At 36.1% G+C, this 18,426-nt stretch overlaps 1 protein-coding gene across 5 annotated transcripts in view; it reads right to left on the reverse strand.

Annotated features, from left to right (window-relative positions):
• Positions 1 to 18,426, reverse strand: part of Cep112 (centrosomal protein 112kDa) — a 517,700-nt gene that overhangs the window by 254,178 nt on the left and 245,096 nt on the right. The gene's annotated exons all lie outside the window — the stretch shown is intronic.

The following is an 18,426-nucleotide window of genomic DNA, read 5'->3' on the forward strand; positions in this document are numbered from 1 at the left end:
TAAAAATATGTAAAAATCTTGTGTTAGCACCAACGGATCAAAAGTAGAATTCATTTCTTGGCTGATTGTGGTGCCCTTCAGCAAGGAACTAAAAAGAGGACTTTTGTTGATTATATTCCTGCTTTTTCATGGACATGGCATGGCTCCTTTGGGAGAAATCTTATAGAGGTGAAATAATTTTTGTATCTATGTATCTGCAAAAAGACACTTTGGGAATAGTACAGGAAGAAAATGTTACTCTTTTCAGTTTGGGGAGAACTTCACAAGAGCAGTCCCAAAGAGCAGACGCCACTGAAAAGAACTAACTCCTGCTCTGTCACCCTTCCCAGAATGGCTCAGGTCTCCTCCTTGGCTCATCAGCACCTCATTGGAGTTCTAATACTGCACTTAGTGCATTACATTTATGCTTCATTGCCTTTTACCACTCATGCTTAAGTGTGTCTCATCCACTTTTGCATGTTCTACAAGCAGCAATGTGCCTGAAACCAAGGCACCCTCATTGTGTGTTGGATAAATATTCTTCAATTTCAATCCAATTAAAATCTGCCCAAATGATAGCAAGTTCTCCACAGTTATTATTATTTGGACATTTAATAAACATGCACTACATATTTTACAATCCAGTTAAAAAATTATGATACGGAAATAAGCAAAACTCTGACCTAAACCAATTCCTGCATAATACTTAAATCTATTGATTGTGTTCACTTATTCACTGACGAAGCATCAGCACTTAGGCCAGGTCCTCTGCTAGTTTATTGGGATGCAACATAGGCAAGACATAGTCCTTCCTTGGAAGACACAAACAGATAAATACTAAGGACATTATAGTGGTTATGGGCTAATCCTATACAAGTTTTAGTCATATGTAGTATGTTAGAAATTTGCTAACAGCTCAAAGAGATGGGGATTATAAATATGCTGACAATACCATCACCAAAGAATAGACAAATTAAAAAACAAAATACATTGGTGGCATCTCTAACAATACAGCAAACCATTGATGACTTCACTTGTAACCTAACTACTCTTACACCACTCTGACTTTTCTAAGGAAACCTACGTTGGCTTTGCCATGGCTTTTGTTAATCAGCAAATCTGCCCTTATTAAAAGAGCTACTTGCAAATGTCTGCTGAGGTCACAGCCTGTCCCAGGAACCCTTTAGTTAGATATACAGAAGTGAAGAAAATAGAAAAAGTCCCTTCTTTTCAGTCTATTTGAGACACAGACAAAAATCAATAAGTATAGAATTACCAACTCAGAAAAAGTGCTAGTAGTTCATAAATAAGATGCTTCGTTAGAAAATGGCACATGCCGGGGAGATGACAGATTGTGCAGGGTAATGTAGATCATGATAAAAAAATTAACTTTTAGTCTAAGTAAAATCTCTGGAAGGACTTTAAGCAAAGGAAATTTCTCGTCCAATTTACATTTTGGAAAAAGATTGTACCATTTTTAGACAAATAAGACAAAAAAGCAAAACTATCAGGATATTACTGTGGAGGTAAAGAAAATGAACGGATGGGAGATCTGTTTGGGGGCTGAATCTATGGGATTACCAACACAGTAAGAGAGGGAAAAATCAAGAATGACTCTAAGTTCTGGCTTGAGCACTGAATGTATCATAACACTGTCTTTGGACAAAAGGAAGATGAGGAGGTGAAGGTTTCATCTCTGGACATGTGGAGTATGAGGTGTTTGTGAACAAGCTAAGAGAAGATGCCAAGAGACAACGGGATAATTGAGATGAAAGATGGGCACTTTGAGGTGTTTAGCATTTAGCTGTTATTTAAGGCCACAGATGCAGGCACTTAACAGAAGCATTGAGAGCAAAGAGAAGGCCTCACACTCTAACACTTAAGGAAAGGTAGATGAGCTACTGGAGAACAAAGAAGCAAAGGTAGAAAAGTAGGACCAGAATGAAAGATACAGGCATAACTGAGCATGATAAAGTAAATGGAATCTGTTCAGTGATGAAAACCTAGCTACATGGGTAAAAAACAGTTAAGTAAAAATGAGAGAATAAAATAGGATTCAAGAGTGAAAAACAATGATGATTTTACCGAGAGGAATTCAACTTCTTCCAAGAAAATCAGTAAGCTATGCATCTATAAAATATATATGTATGGAATAGGTAAAGTTTATATAATGGTAAATCCTACATTGAAGTATTTTTTCTATGTTTTCTTCTGAGGAGAAAAGAGAGAAAATTACACATTCTAGAATATGAGGTAGGCCACTGGCAGTCATAAGTGAAGTTTTCACGAAGGGTTTATGTTTTGCTAATTTAAAATTACTCATATTTAGATTTTACTGTAATTATGGTTTGGACCTTAGTTCACAGTTTCAAATGGAAATTCTACTTGAAGAACACAAAAAAAGTTGCAGAATTATTAAATTCTGTAAAATTAAATGGTATGAAACCTTTCATGGAAATGGAAGAACCATTTTTTATTCTGAGAAATAGGCTGCAATTTTCTAATATAAAGCAGGTGCACATTATCTTAAGAAAATCTAATGGATTTTCATTAATCCCAAATTACTATTAGAATATTAAAAATCACTTTTTACATTAACATGGCCTTGGGTCTATGTTCTAGGTTTATAATTATTCTATTTACTTAGCTACTTAAGTATCTGGTTCAAGGTAATATTTATCATTCAATAGTATACAAACCAAAGACAATGTGAAAATCTGCTTTCACAAGTGACTTTTTCCAGGTCATTAATCAGAGAAGAGCAACTATTCTAATACAAAAAAGCAAATGCTTTAAAATTGCCTTGTTGCCCTTTAAAAGCTGTTTGAGCTAATCAAGTATATCTCATTACCCTGTAGTACATTTCAATACATTAACAATGCAAATATAATAAAAGAGACGATGCATCTTCAAATTCTTCTTGTCAAATTTTAAGAGATACCGATCAAACGAACACCTAGCTAATAGTCATGGGACTGCTGTTTTAATTAGCTGGTGATATTTTTGACTACGATTCTCAGATGATGAAACTGTTTTTTCCTTGTATTGAACCGGCTTGGCCCGGACTAGCCTGTCCCGCAGTGACATGTATATTGAATACAAATCAGACAGCACAGCTTTAAATCTGTGTTGCTGCTCTCATTTCCAATTCGAGAACTGTACTATAATCATAAGCTTCTGGTGGATGAAAGGAAATCAGCTCTCTGAATATTAGCTAATGCCACATTTGCAAGTCCTGAAGAGATCTGTGCTGTTAAAAAAATAGATCATTCCGCGTGAACCTATATATATGAATTGCTTTGTACTGCTCAACTGATAGAAGCAATGCCTGTGCTGGGATTAAACCCTTTTCATCATAAAACCTCATCTGGTTCGGAGTCCAAGTCCATCAAACCTTTTTCCTTTAAAGTCCCGCCTTTGATTCTACATCAATTTATTCAAACCGCAGCTGGGTGGCTGAAAACGAAAGGACAGCATCATTTAAACCAACCATGTTCCCAACTTGAAAGAAGGGCTATAATTAAAAAAATGGGCATAAAAGAATGGAAATGGGATAATATTTTTTAATGGTAGTTCAAAGGCCGACAGATGTCAGAGCCTTTGAAGATGTCAGTACACTGAGCAAGAAGTTGCCGTAAAAGAGCTTGCCTGAGAGGTGAAGCAGCTTTTTAATGGCTGAAAAAACCCTTGCAGACACATCCTTGTGTTTTTAATTTGTCAGTTTCTGCAGTATTTTCAGATTAATGACACATGATTTTAACTGCATAGCAGACATATTTTTGTACTTGCTTAAATGAATAGTTTATTTCACATTCTTTCAGAGCTAGATAAGAATAGGGACACTTTCCTAGGAAGTCCAAAATGATTCTGATTGCTTCACATACTTATGCTAATTTTGTGGGACTGGCGCAATTCAGAGTTACTATATGTTGCCAGCTTTTGTTCTCTAATCGTCTGATTGCTAGAAACATCACAATTCACATGTGGTAGTAGAATGTGATTCACTGCAGCCTCATTCTTTTCCTCTACATGGAACAATATGTGCCTGAATAATTAATTTGTGCACCAAGTCATGTCAAACCAAATTAATGTTTAAAAACATTCCTAAGCACAATCTAAACCACCACAGGCTGCCATCAGGTTTAGAGGAGAAAGAGCTGCATGGTACAGGAAAATTGCAGCTATAACTACGATAGGACATTAATGCCTAGTCAAAGAGAAAGAGCTGTAATGCTGAGTGTAAAATGCTGGGAGACACTTTACTAAGATTCGGGAGAGCAGCTTACAGTGTTTGCCCTTCTAAATAGTTCTGACATGTCAATTTGATTTGTTCTGTGAAATTACCCCAACAATATTCATGAATGTTAACCACATGTCTCCAGTGAGTAGTAGCAAAGAAAAGAAGGCTTTTCCCACCAATGGCTCTGCCTGTAATTTATACCCACAAAGAGGTACGGGGTAAAGATAGTTCATGGGCTTTGAAGTCAAATAACTCTGGACTCACATCTTAGCCTTTCCCTTAAAAGATGCACAGCTTGGGTCTGCCTTCCCCACCTATAAAAACCGAGGCAGAACCCAACTCAGCCCAGAAAACAAGTGAAAGTATCTAGCACATAACAGGTGTTCAGTTCCCCTCCTCAAACTCAATGATCTAGAGAAAAAGTAAAATCAGACTATTTCTAATTGAAAATGTTTATACTTCTACATACAATTAAATCAAATTTTAATGAAAATAATCATTCCTTTATAAGTAGATGTGGAAATTTCCCACTGTTTGAAGACTAACAGCTCGTAAATACGGCTCCTTCCACGCGCTGTAATCTCACATGGCCATGGCTGGTCAAACCTTAGGCATACACCCGACACTTGTTTGCTTCTGACAGCTTATTTTAGCCCAATCCTGCAAGGAAACCCATGGAGGCAACTCAGTAGATGAGGTACTAGGGCTGGCATGTAGGAAAGCGAACAGCGTTCTCAAAATGATCAAGCAACCAACGTGGGGACTAGAGAGCAAGAATAAGCAGCACCTAGCACCCGAGAGACAGCAGATCGTTAGTAAGCAAGAGACCTTCCACTTGGCCCTGAAGAAGCTGACTGAAGAAGCCACCCTCCACCCGCCTCCAGGGCGTCTATGAGGGTAGGAGCAACCTGAAATGGGGAGGGCCTATTTCTTCTTTCAGGTCTCTAAGTGACTACAGTTTCAGCATCACTGACCCTGGGAACAGCACCAAAGCAAGTCATGCACGCTTTATGCATCTTCCTAGCTACTTGTCTGCATTTCCCAAATGTCTGTTACCTCTCTGCCACCCACGTGTCTGAGTATTCGACTACAGCCCCTCTGTGGCATCCCACAGGAAGCTGTCTTCCTGCAGTATCCTTCTTCCTTTTTTTACTCTCTTTCCTTCCATCAAAATTCCCTGTTCTCTGCCGTAATCAACCTCCAGCTGATAAAAACAATGTAACTGGAAGGGATTTCACAGTACAGTATCTGTAATAGTTATTTCTCTCTTCTTCGGTGTTGGACAGATCTTTCCCTCTATGAGAATTTTTCTAGCTCCTTAAGTCACACCTGGTCTTTTGAATTGGGGGAAAGGGCAGATGGCAAGATAACAGTGATCTCGTAACGTTTCGTCCACTTGCTAAAACACCTGACCAAGACCTTTCTTAGTACATGACTTTCTTTTCTGTTGGTCTGTTTAAATATATTTCTTATGAGTACGTGTTTGCAGTGCATGTAGTTCACAATCACCTTGGGGAGTGGGATCACAAACATAACACAACCTGTTTCTTTTTCTTTCATCCCCTTCTCTCCTCCCCCCTCCTTTAACTCCAGTTCCCCCATTTGCACTCTTGTTGGTATTATGAATCTTAGCTTGTGTTTCTGGCATATATTGTTTACATTGGTGTCTTTATTCCACTCATGTCCCTTTCCCCTGCCCCTGACCGCTCGTCCTTGGTCTCTCACACCCCTTCTCATCTGCAAGAGATCCATCCTCACGTGTCCTTCCATCCCTCCTTTGTTACTCTCTTTCTTTGTGCCGTGCCTCACTCAAATGAGAGATGCCATATTGTGTATAAGCTTGTGTGTCTGGTTTGTTTTCACGCAACATAGTATCTTCCAGGTGTATCCATTTTCCTATAAATGGCTCAAATTCGTTCTTTAGAGCTGAGTAGTATTCCAGTATGTATGCATACCACATTTTTTTAATCCAACTGTCTGTTGATAGTACCTGACCTTTCAAAAACTCTCTCTGGACCTAAGATGTGTTCGTAGAGCAACAGTGGAACAGGAAGTGCTGGGCTGGGTATGTAGCTGATCCTCTCCACATAAATAAATGCACCTACCCGCAAATCATGCCTAACTTAGTCATCAGTGGCCTGGCTTGTTTCATTCATCTGAGTCTCACCTTTTAAATCTCTTCCATTGACTTCCTGATCTTAAATTTCACCTCTAACTGCAGAATTATGTAAGGTAGTATCTGTCAGTCTTCATAGTCTGTTGTTAATCTGGCAGAGTAGTCTGTTTCTGCTATACGATTTGATAAAAGATAAACTAACATCAATGGAGTTATTACAAAATATTTTCCCAGGCTGGGGCACGGCTCAGTGTAGAACACTTGCCTAGCATACACAAGGCCCAGAATTCAGTCCTCTGTGCTGCAAAAATGAAAACTCGAAAATATTTTCCATTTCAAATTCTCACAACCATCATTTTTAGGGGTGAAGGAGATCTGTCTTTTGAACTCTAGTCCTGTATTTCCACTTCTAGAGGCACCGATGTCTTCCTGTCCGTGGCACAACAAGCCCCAGACCTGGGTCTTGACATCCTCCCTCAGTGCCCTATCTCTGCTGCCGCCGCCTTTGAGAGTCTTCACCATCTCTCAAGAAAGACTCTGCCTAGCACCCAGCCTCAATCTCCCAGTCACGGTGCCAATCAGTGCCTGGCACAGAATAGGCAGTCCAAAAAGATCTTCATGGGGCTGGGGGGTGTGGTGCATGCCTATAAACCTAGCAGTCTGAAAGCCTGAGGCAGGGCCATCGCAAGTTTAAGCCCAGCCTGGCCAGTTTAGCAATTTAGCAAGACCCTGTCTCAAGAACATAAAAAATGGGGTTAAAGGTGTAGTTCGACATGGAAAAAAACGTAAAGGAATTAATCAAGGTGAAAGGAGATATCACAGGGAAATTCCATTTACATAATTCTGTCCTAATGTTTAGATAGAAAAACTCAAAAATAAATTTGAATTATGTATCATTTGAAGTCATGAAATTTTAAAGTCACAGAGTTCTATGTATCAATATCCATCTGCAACAAAGAGATTTCAAAGTGCGATCCACACCGTTAATAGTAATTACGCACTCTGACTTATTTTTTAAGGAAGCACTGCTCTTATGACAATAGGTGGTGACTTTTTATTGCATATTGCTAGAAAGAGTTCTAGAGGTGAAAGAACACGCGTACACTTTCATGTTTTGCCCAAATCTGAAACATGGTTTGCACAGTTGGACTGACTTTAACAGAACAGCTGAGAACAAACTGTACCTCTTGAGCTCATGGTTTTTGTCAGGTGACAGCTTCAGCAGTAATTTTTCAATAATTGAGGAGTAAAAAGCTTTCAACCCTCGCACTCTACTTCTCTTGCTACACATGCCAACATCTGGATATCGGGAGCTACCCCACAGCTTCCCCAGCAAGTGAAGGTAACATTTATATTTCAAGCAATTAGCTTTACAGAAACAGGAGTGAACACACGCATTGCGCATATTAACAAGAACACTAACAAGTACAGATTTAAGTGTAAAAGATAGCTCATCGCTAATCTCATTTTAATCTTCTCGAAGACTTGGAACTTACAAGTGTTGCCACTGTTAGATTTCCCTGTTGTGAGCTGCGGGGCCTAACTAGATTGTTGGTTCCTGGTTCAGTGAAAGATTCTCTCCCCCACAGAGTCATCGTGCTAATGGGAGGAACACTTCCTGCCCTGATCAACCTTATACTGCAACTGTACCTACAAATAAGGAAAAAGAGACCGAGACGCGGGCCACATAATGCAGCCAGCCTCATTCTCTGAGGACGCTATTAATTCTCATTCAAATATTACTACACCTTCAGGTCTTGCCCGCAGACCTACACAAAACAAATCCAAGTGAACTTTCCAACCTGGAAATCTAATTGTCTATCATTTATTTCTGATTTCTTTAACCTTTCAGTACACAAATATCCAAAAGGATATTCTAGAGGCCAGAAGATAATTTAAAATAATTATTAAGATAAATAAAGAATATTTTCCCACTGAATTTTAATATTAGTTTCAACTAAAATATGTTATCTCAAGTTTCACATTAATCCACCAGATCCAATACTGTGGGATTCAAGTAGGTCAATTTTCATTATCTAAAAATTTCCACTTAACAACAATATTTTTCCAATATTTTCTGTGCACAAATATTAAAGTTGTTTGAAAATAAACTCTTATTCTCACATAATGTGTTGCTCCCCTCTTTGAACAGGAGTTTAAGGTCTCCTTACCATCAATTTCTGTCATCTTTGTCAGGAAGAATGTTCAGGTGTTAAATATCATTCCTATCATGCAACCAGGCATGATTCCAATTAGTCCTCAATGGAAGACGAAATGACAGCTTAATAAGCTTCAATTTGCCTGTTCTTTGAACACTTGATGATATCATCATTTCGCCAATCATTTCTTGAACTCTGGCCTCAACTTCTCTCTCAGAAAAATTACCTCAACTATTCAAAAGAAGACATCACGGATGTCTCTTACAGAACTGAACGGGTCAGAAAGCGCAACATGGCTTTTCGAAGACATCCAGGAAGAAGAGTTACACATCCAGTTTCTCCTCGAAGATTAATTTCCACCACATTCTCAGCACCTTTACCGAGGCAGCAGATGTTAGGAGAAGAAAGAGCAACATGTTAAGAGTAACTAGAAGCATTTTCCCCGTAACAAAGGAGACAACACCACACAGAACAAGGGTTTGTTTTGGAGTGTTTATCTTTCAAGTTCACCATAAATTTTTAAAAATTTTGACCCAAATGATTATCAAGTTAACTCAAAACTATTGTTCTGAGATGTCTAAAAGAAATTCACCTTCTAATTGTTCCCTGTATTTCCATGGGAATGATCCCATGGCTGAACTTACTAAACCATGTTTGATCTCATTTCTATAAATTTTGACTAGGTTTTATTGACTAGGTTTTAAAAAATCCAAATTAAGATTTTTTTTTCCCAGTCTGTGGGTTGCCTTTTTCCTCTGTTGACAATTTCTTTTATCCAGTTGTCCTTAGACAAGGGACTTATATCTAGAACATATAAAAAAATTGAAAAAAAATTAGAGCTCCAAATTTAAATACCCAATCCAAACATGGGCATCTGAGATGAATATACATTTCTCAGATGAAGAAATATAAGACATCAAATGTATATATAAAAAGCATTCAATATCAGGAGGTACTAGAGAGATGCAAATCAGAACAACCCTAAGATTCCATCTCCAGAAACAATGGCTATATCAAGAAATCAACCAATAACAAATACTGGAGGGGCTGTGGGGAAAAAGGAACCATTCTCTACTGTTGCTGGGAGTGTAGACTGGTGCAACCACTGTGGAGATCAGTATGGAGATTCCTCACAAAACTAGGAGTAGAGGTCTCACTCAACCCAGCTAGTCCCTTTCTGGGTCTCTTCCTGGAAGAATTAAACATTCATACCATAGGGATGTATGTGCACATATGTTTACAGAAGCACAGTTTATAATAGCTAAATCTTGGAAACAACCCAAATGCTCATCAACTCAGGCATGGATAAGGAAGATGTGGGATTTTTTTAATTTAATGGAGCACTACTCTGCCATAAAGAAGGATGAATCTGAGACATTTCTAGGTAAATGGATGCAACTTGAGACCATACTCTTACGTGAAATAGATCAGACGCACATGTGTAAACACTGCATTGTCTCCCTGGTGTGAGAAATTGAAAGAGTAAATAAGGACCAAAATGTACAACAGATATTGTGAAATAGGAAGAAACTATTCAAAAGGAAAGAACTACGGTGGGAGAAGGGGGAAAAGAAGGAAGAGAAAAGGAAAAAAAGATTTAAAAACAGGATAAAATGGAAACAAAGCTTTTTAAAATAGGAAGGGGGAAAAGGACTGAAGGGAGAAGAGGGAATTGGGAAAAAAAGAGGAAACAAAATATCATGTACAGGTACAAATTCTCTATGATGAATATGATCATTATGACTATCTAAAATGTATCAGTAAACAATTTTTAAAAATCTAAGATTCCCTTGGGGAAAAAAACTAACACTATACTCATTTAGATTTAAAAATTCATTCCACAGAATGAAGGGGCCATATGTAATAGTGAAATATGATAATATAACATTTTAATATAACTCTATTAATATACTATGTTAATATACCATATCCACCTATCCTAATCCCTTCACAATAATCTACATGACATCGGTACAAAATGCAGACTTCTAAGCAGTTTCTATAAAGATTGGTAGGCTTCACTGACCTAAAAGTTTGCTGAATTCTTTCTGTAGACATGTCTTTTTGTTTCAGTCATATTATGAAAACCAGAAATAAACCCATTTATAAAACACATTCATTTTTCTATTTTATAAACTCTGAAAGTTGGGAGAAGAATCTATTTCAAAGCACATATTAAGAAACGCATCCACAATCCTGGATTTCAAGCTCTTTTAAAAAGCTACAGTGATTTTTAAAAAATCAGCATGGTACTGCCACAAAAACAAACTTGTGGACCAATGGAATAAAATACAGAATGCACAAACAACCCCAGGCACATTCAGCCACCTGATCTTTGAAAAAGGGACCAAAAACACTTGCTGGAGGAAAGATAGCCTCTTTAGCAAATGGTGCTGGGAAAACTGGACACCCACATGCATAAGAATGAATCTAGATCCATATTTCACACGATATACTACAATAAAATAAAATTATCTTAAAAATCTGAACATTAAAACAGAAACATTTAACCTTGCTTAAAGATAAGGTACATAAAATTCTTGAAGTCGTATATGTAGGCAAGGGCTTTTTGAAAAAAAAACACGAATTGCATAAAAAATAATATCAGGAATCAACAAAAGGGATCATATCAAATTAATGAGCTTCACAGCAAAGGAAAGAGCAGAGTGAAGAGAGAACCTACAGAATAGGAAAAATTTTGCAGCTATACTTCTGACAAAGGATTAATATTTAGAACATACAGAGAACTAAAAAAAATTAGAAGCTCCCCCCCAGAATAAAACAGCCAATCAAAAAATGGGCAACTGAAATGAACAGACACTTCTCAGAGGGAGTAATACAAAAGGCCAGTACACACACAAATGCAAAGTAAAACAACTCTGAGATTGCATCTCATCTCAGAAAGAATAGCTATCATCAAGAAATCAAGTAGTAATAAATTCTGGCAAGGCTTCACAGGGGGGACATTGTTGTTGGGAATGTAAACTAATACAACCACACCGGAAATCACTATGGAGATTCCTCAAAAAACAAAAACGAGAAATTTCACTTGACCCAGCTATTCCCCTTCTAGGGATCTTCCCAAGAGTGAAAGGCATCATATCACAATGATACATGCACACCCATGTTTATAGCAGCACAATTTGCAATAGCTAAGCCACAGAGGTAGCCTACACATCCAACAGATGACATATAAAGAAAATGTGGTATCTACACATGATGGAGTGCTACTTGGCTATAAAGAAGGATACACATGAGTCATCTGTAGGAAAATGGATGTCCCTTAACTCCATAATGTTAAGTGAAATAAATCAAACACACAGCTTGAAAACTGTGTGATTTCTCTCATATGAGAAGCCCAAAGTGTAAACAAATAAAAGAAAACAGAAAAGAAGGAGACAAGTGTTCGGCAAATGGGAAGGGGACTAAGAGATGCCAGGAGGAGGGAGGCAGGGGAAGGGATGTAAGAAGAATCTAGAAGCGTCAATACGTGTATCAACTACCCACGAAGGATGTGTTCACTATGCACCACAAATATTTACTAATACAAAATACCTGTCTGTTCACATATAATTTATCTCAGAGAGATAGTTACAGATCAGTACCTAAACCTCAATTTGCATTTATATAATGAGTTAAGAGTATAAATACTTGAAATCTAGAAATATATTGACTGTACATACTTAAAAATATATTGGATTTCTGTGGAATAAACACAGGTGAGAGATAATGTTCTGATACATAAGCAGGTATGTGGAGCTACAGAACTTTACCAGGAGTCATAGCTAGACTCACTACTAGTTATATAAAAATGGGCATTTTATTTATGCTTTTGATTCTTTTTCCATCAGTATAATGCATTATCCTCTGACCACGATGAGAAGGTCAAAACGGAATTTGCAGATACTACATTTCATCTCATAGATACTTAAGAGTTGCATGAGATAATGCAGTGAAAAGACCTAGCACAAAGTTCGTACATAGGAGCTACATGATAAATATTAGTTGTTGCTACTGCTGTTAAATATACACAAACATAAAAATTCATTTTGGTTCTAAGAGGTGCTACTTACTAAAACTGGAAATCAAACAGCATTACTCAATTATGACTTTGTAGTAACATCAAGTATGGTAAATCCCTGAAAGACATGCAACCTGCTCTTTTTTTCTGAGAATCTCAGCATGGGATGCAGAGTACCAGTGTCGCCTTCAGATGCTAGGCAACTGTTCACATAGAACCTTGTTACTTTTCCTGTTGTTTTGTTTGTTTGTTTGTTTTTGCGATGGCCAAGTATTTTCAAAAACTCTAAAAAAAAAAATCTTCCTTGGAGGAGTCTGTGATACAAAGGAAGGAACATTACTTTAAGATTAAGAAGCAAGTCCTACTTTGTTAGTTCTGTGACCCTGGAAAAGAGAGTGACCTTGAATTACAGGTTCATGATATGTCAATTTAAAGTAACTGGATGTAGTCATCTTGTTAGATTACTCAATATGACTACATTATTGTTTGATATAAATAAAACTTTGATGTCTGGTAGAATAACCTATGAAAAATGACTTCTGGTTCCTTGTAGGAACTACAGAGCAATCACATTATACTTTATACTTAAAGAGGCTGCAACATTTAGCTACCTCTTTTTCAAGAATAATTTTAATATTTCTACAGAAAATAAAATGAGACCCAAAGACAGATTTTTAAACCAATCATTAGTTGATACAGTTATGGTTCAAAGGGAATACTTAATATGTTATTATTTAGAAGGTTTGCCTTTAAAGGAATATTCTTTATCTAAAAGTGGACCACATACCATGGAATGTAGTTTCCATGGCAACCATCACATTTCAAAAATATGCACAGGATTACAGATATACTGTAATGTATGATATTTCTACAACTGGATCATTTTTAGAGAAAGAAACTGTCTTACTTCAATCCGTATGTACCCTTTTTAAACTTAATTTTCCCTATAATGAGGACCAAAAGGCATTATTGATAACCATATGTATATTTACTACTTTTGTGTTTGTAAGATAAACATTATTATAGAATTTTAGAATTATAATGGAAAAGAAAGATGGTGTCTTATAAAAAATGTAAACTTTACTTGAAATGTACTTTCTTATGTTTTGGCCTAGCTAAGCACATGAAAATTGGAATTCTTACACATAATAGTTTATAGAACAATATATAAATAGTAGAAACAGATTATCAAGCTTATATGTAATACGCTTAGATACCCACCACTGGATACTAATAAAATAAGAACTTCCCATCACTTATCTTTTGCAAAATAGGAGAATTTTTGACCCCTTTATTTGGAAACTATTACTGGGTGTGAGAAAAATATAGTACTTCCCCACAGATTTTTTAAAAGGTCCAGTTAGGAGAACCTCTATTTATATTTTAAGTGTACACAGAAAGTCTGTGGGTTCCCTTAAATACAGCCAATAGATAATACTATAAAAATATCACCTAAGGAAAATAAATAAAAATTATGTAAGGCTTCACCAGAGGTCTATCCACAAAGTCTAATTTTCTTTTCACAACATAAAAATAAAATGTTAAAAAATTTTCCCACCAATCTTATAGTGCCTGACATTAAACTTAGTACCCTTGAGCAAAACCTATGTAATACTTAGAGCACACCTAACCCCCCGCCATCCCCCCTAATACAATGACCAGGAACATCAGAGGAGAAGTGTCACAGTGTGGTGTGCACACATCTGCTGGGCCTGTATGTGCTCTGTGGAGAAGGGAACAAAAGGCAGGGTGCCATCAACAGTGATAGCCTCACTGGGTTGTGGGAAAATATAGTCCACATACTTCGGCTTTTCCAAGCAATCATCTTAGCTTGACTCAAAGAAATAAAAATCTTTATGACTTCAGAACAAAGGGAATGATATTAATGAATAAATATGGATGATGAAATACTATTTTGGTTATGCAGATAAGGTAGGAGCCACATTAGCACAGGTGCAAAAATCTTTCATCCTGGAAGGAAGTGTCATTTGATTTTATTATTTCTTGTAGGTTTTACAGGGTACATTTAGAGAACAAGAGACTCTGATGTAAGAGAATAAATAAAAATTGGAAATTATTCCTAGGGCATTACCTTTTAAATTACTTCTCAAAGACATTTTTAAGGGTTCCAGATTCCAGGCACAATGGTAAAATGACAGCACTAGAATTTAGCAGGTGGACCTTAAAATGTACTTTTTTGTGATTTATACCATCTACAAAATTAGATCTCAAAAAGCATTTTTTTTCCATTGAGACACAGGGCCTGGCACATGACAGGGAAGTGCCCTACAACTGAGGTACACCCTGAACCCAAGCTTTGTTTTTTGATTTGATTTTTTTATTTTTAGTATTTTCAATAAATTTTAAATGAAATTTTGGCATATTAAGTTTGCTAATTATATTTTTTGAAAATCTTTAGTGAGTCTAAGCTTTTCCTATCAGCTTTTATTTGCAAATGTTTTATCATACAAAGAACATCACGAGTTACAGGTCAATGCCCTTTATATTTGGTCCCATGTTAACAGATTTCTTTCAGAATTGAGAGCTAAGAAAAAAATTATGATTTCTTTCATTGGGTTAGTACCACACAGTTCATCATATTTCCTGCTTTGCTGTGGTTTATAGGCAAGCTGAGAGTAAAATTTGCCCCTAACTATAGCAAGTACCCATTTTCTGATGTGGCTAATATCTATTGCTTAGTTACTACTTTCAGGTTTATTTAAGTATATGTTCATTTTAAAATGCTGCCTTGAATCCCTTCTGAAAATAGTAGGTACACAATGAAATTAAAATCAAATGTTTTCAATAGAAATATGCTGCCAAAGACCATGTACATGGGTAGGTATGTTCAGACTATATAAATCTGCCCTTTGAGTTATCAGTCTTTGAAGAATAACAGTAATGTTTAATCTATGTAATGTACACATGTACCCAGTTTATAAATTAAGATTTATATCCTGTGTTCATATTTGAAAATTCATGGAAATAAAGTATTTCATCGAAATCTAATTATTAAATTATAACTTTTGGGGGGAATCTTTTAAATAGAGGACACTACAAATTTAGAATGAGCTGTATGTTCAACCTCTTAATGCAGATCACCATAGCAAAATAAAGACCTGTCCACTTACTATGCAAAAACTGTTTAATCATGATTAGAATCAGGATTCCCATCTTAAGGGATCAAATACATTTAGATGCCAATGTTATGGAAAATTTTAACATATCTTTAGACATCACTGATAACCTTCAAGGATGTTATATATGATTTACATGATACCGAGGGTGGTTCACAGGGGCTGCTGGCTCCTCTGCCTCCGTGATCTGTATGTATTGCAACAGGTCACAAAGCTATGCTAAGATGGTGTATCGCCTCTAGGGGGAACACAAAGGTTCTACATGGAAGCCTAAAAGCATTCGTGTACACCACTGACTTAGGCAGCAAACGTAAAGATTAAGCAATCTCTAAATGGGGCCTGAAAGGAAAACTGAGTCATCAAGGAATCTATGCTCTTTTTAAATTCTAATTCAAAATGATAATGTACAGACATTCTTTCGTTATATTACAGTACAGAAGTAAAACAGGAATGATGTACAGTTCTTTCACGTTAAAAGAAACTGAGATGACTTTCATAAATTTTCTCCATATTAAAAACATGATTGAATCAGTCAAATCATTTTCCAAAATAATTTCATCAAGAGGATCCTGATAAGTGAGCAATATTTGACAAGGAGATTATAAATTTCTGCATGTCTTGGTTTCTGCTGACCTGGATGCCTTTTCTTAAACATTATGACATCAGTAGATGCCATGCTGAACATTTTAATGTGGATAATAAAAATCTAATTTGTATTTTTACCAAGTGGAATTATCAAAACATAATATATCCTGCTATTGAAAACCAAAGTATACAACAAAAATATACACATATTGAGCAAATTAGCTAAGTGCACCAAATAAAGTGAGGAAAATGGTTAACTGTCCTTAGATGCTTTATGATAGCTTATAACTGTTCTATAGAAGAGAATTATTACAAGAAAAACTAACCTGTAATAACTATTAGGCGTAATCATCAAAGGAAGCTCCTAATTGATAGGATTCACCTTAAGGCAGGCAACTGCTGTATCTAATAATTATTTATCAGAATACAATACACTACATATTTAGAAGAGTCCAAAAATAGTTACTTAAAAAATTATATTCATTCAAGACCCTGATTAAAGACAAGCAACAAACAAAGCCATGGAATCCAAAACAGATACTGCACTGGTCCTCTTTTGGTTAAGTATTTCAAATAGTCCTTTTTACAAAATGGCCTCCACTGCTAAACTGGAACAGGCAAACATGAATTGCAAGATCTCTGGAACTAAAATAAAAAAATTACACAATCTAACATTTAAGACTGATATGTTTGTTCTGCATCAAACACCACACTAATTTTTTTTTTTAAATGTTGTATTTTGAAAAACATCTCCAGTTTGCTCTTTGGAAATTTGTGAATGAAATTCAGTACATAGAAGCTAATATAAATTAGATTCTATAGATCCCAAGCACGAAAAGATATAGTTTGAAAATTCAGGACTTACCTAAAGGAAACTTGGAATTAATATCCTCAGTGAACAACCAAAGATAAATACAAATTATTAGCATTTGGCATGCATGATAAAATTTTTTAAAAAAATATAACATAGATAAAGTTTTAAAAAAATGTGTTCTTTAAAAACAAGATAGGTACAAGATACACAAAATTATTTTCCTTTTGGCCAAGAATGCATTTAGGCTAAGCCTGAATTGCTTACTGGCATTCCCAAGACAGAAATTTCAATTAGCAAAACGTTCCAAGAAAGACAGAAAATACAAGAAATATACTACAATACAATATTTGAAGACGTCATATAGTCTCATACTGAATATTTCAATGAGGAGAAATTCAATTACTTACTTTATTATACCATCCCTGTGGCTTAATTATATGTAATAATTCTAAAATTTCCTTTTGTTATGATTGGATGAACCGCACCCTATACGGCAGATACGGCATAGGCAAAATCACAAAGATTTCCCCCAAATTTGGTCTCTGTTTGTGGCAGTTTTCCACCCACAACACCAAAATAGTAGAAAGATATGTAAATTAATGTATTTTATTGTATCCCTTATTCGATTTTACTATGCAAACAGATTCTATACTGACTCAGACCCAATATCATCCTTATCATGGAAAGACAATGGTAGGGTTTAGCATCATGTCGGAAGGAGAATGTTAAGTTTGGAAATATTCTTAATAAATTGTATGGCTGAAAATCAAAAGACCAGCTTTTATTATCTAAAGTCTATACTGAGGTTGATGGCAAAAGTACAATACACAATGACTTAACTGGAACCACCTGACTATTCTGGTACCATGGCTACTACAATGACTACCTTTTTAGTTAGCAGACCACCACAAAGCAAACTGAAAATATTTTTCCCGTACATGCATATGATGGACAAAAAACCTGTGCTGGACATATTCATATTGTACCAGTTATTCTCTGAAAGTAAAAGACAACCCAAGGTCAGATGAAAAATAACCAAGAACTGCTATTCTTTGCCTTATGGCCTCCCGCTCTCCGCTCAAAAAATTAACATCTTATTTAATTAGCAGTATTTTTTATGTTTAGGTAACCATACGATGGTTTAAAGACATATCAGAAGATTTACCTGCTGTTTGAAAATTTTATTATTTTAGGAGGAAGACTAGCTAGGGGGAGAAGCATATTTGCGGTGTGGTTGGTGTGGTTAGATTTCAATGGGAAAACAGGTATGAGAGGTATGTAGACCTAGCACATGATATGATTTTATTAGAAAAGAAAATTATCTTTTTGTTATTATCAATTCCTCCAAATTTTTCCCTAATAAAATTTCACAGCA

The sequence above is a fragment of the Chinchilla lanigera genome, unplaced genomic scaffold (assembly GCF_000276665.1).
Source record: "Chinchilla lanigera isolate Chin_1 unplaced genomic scaffold, ChiLan1.0 scaffold00077, whole genome shotgun sequence".
Lineage (NCBI taxonomy): Eukaryota > Metazoa > Chordata > Mammalia > Rodentia > Chinchillidae > Chinchilla > Chinchilla lanigera.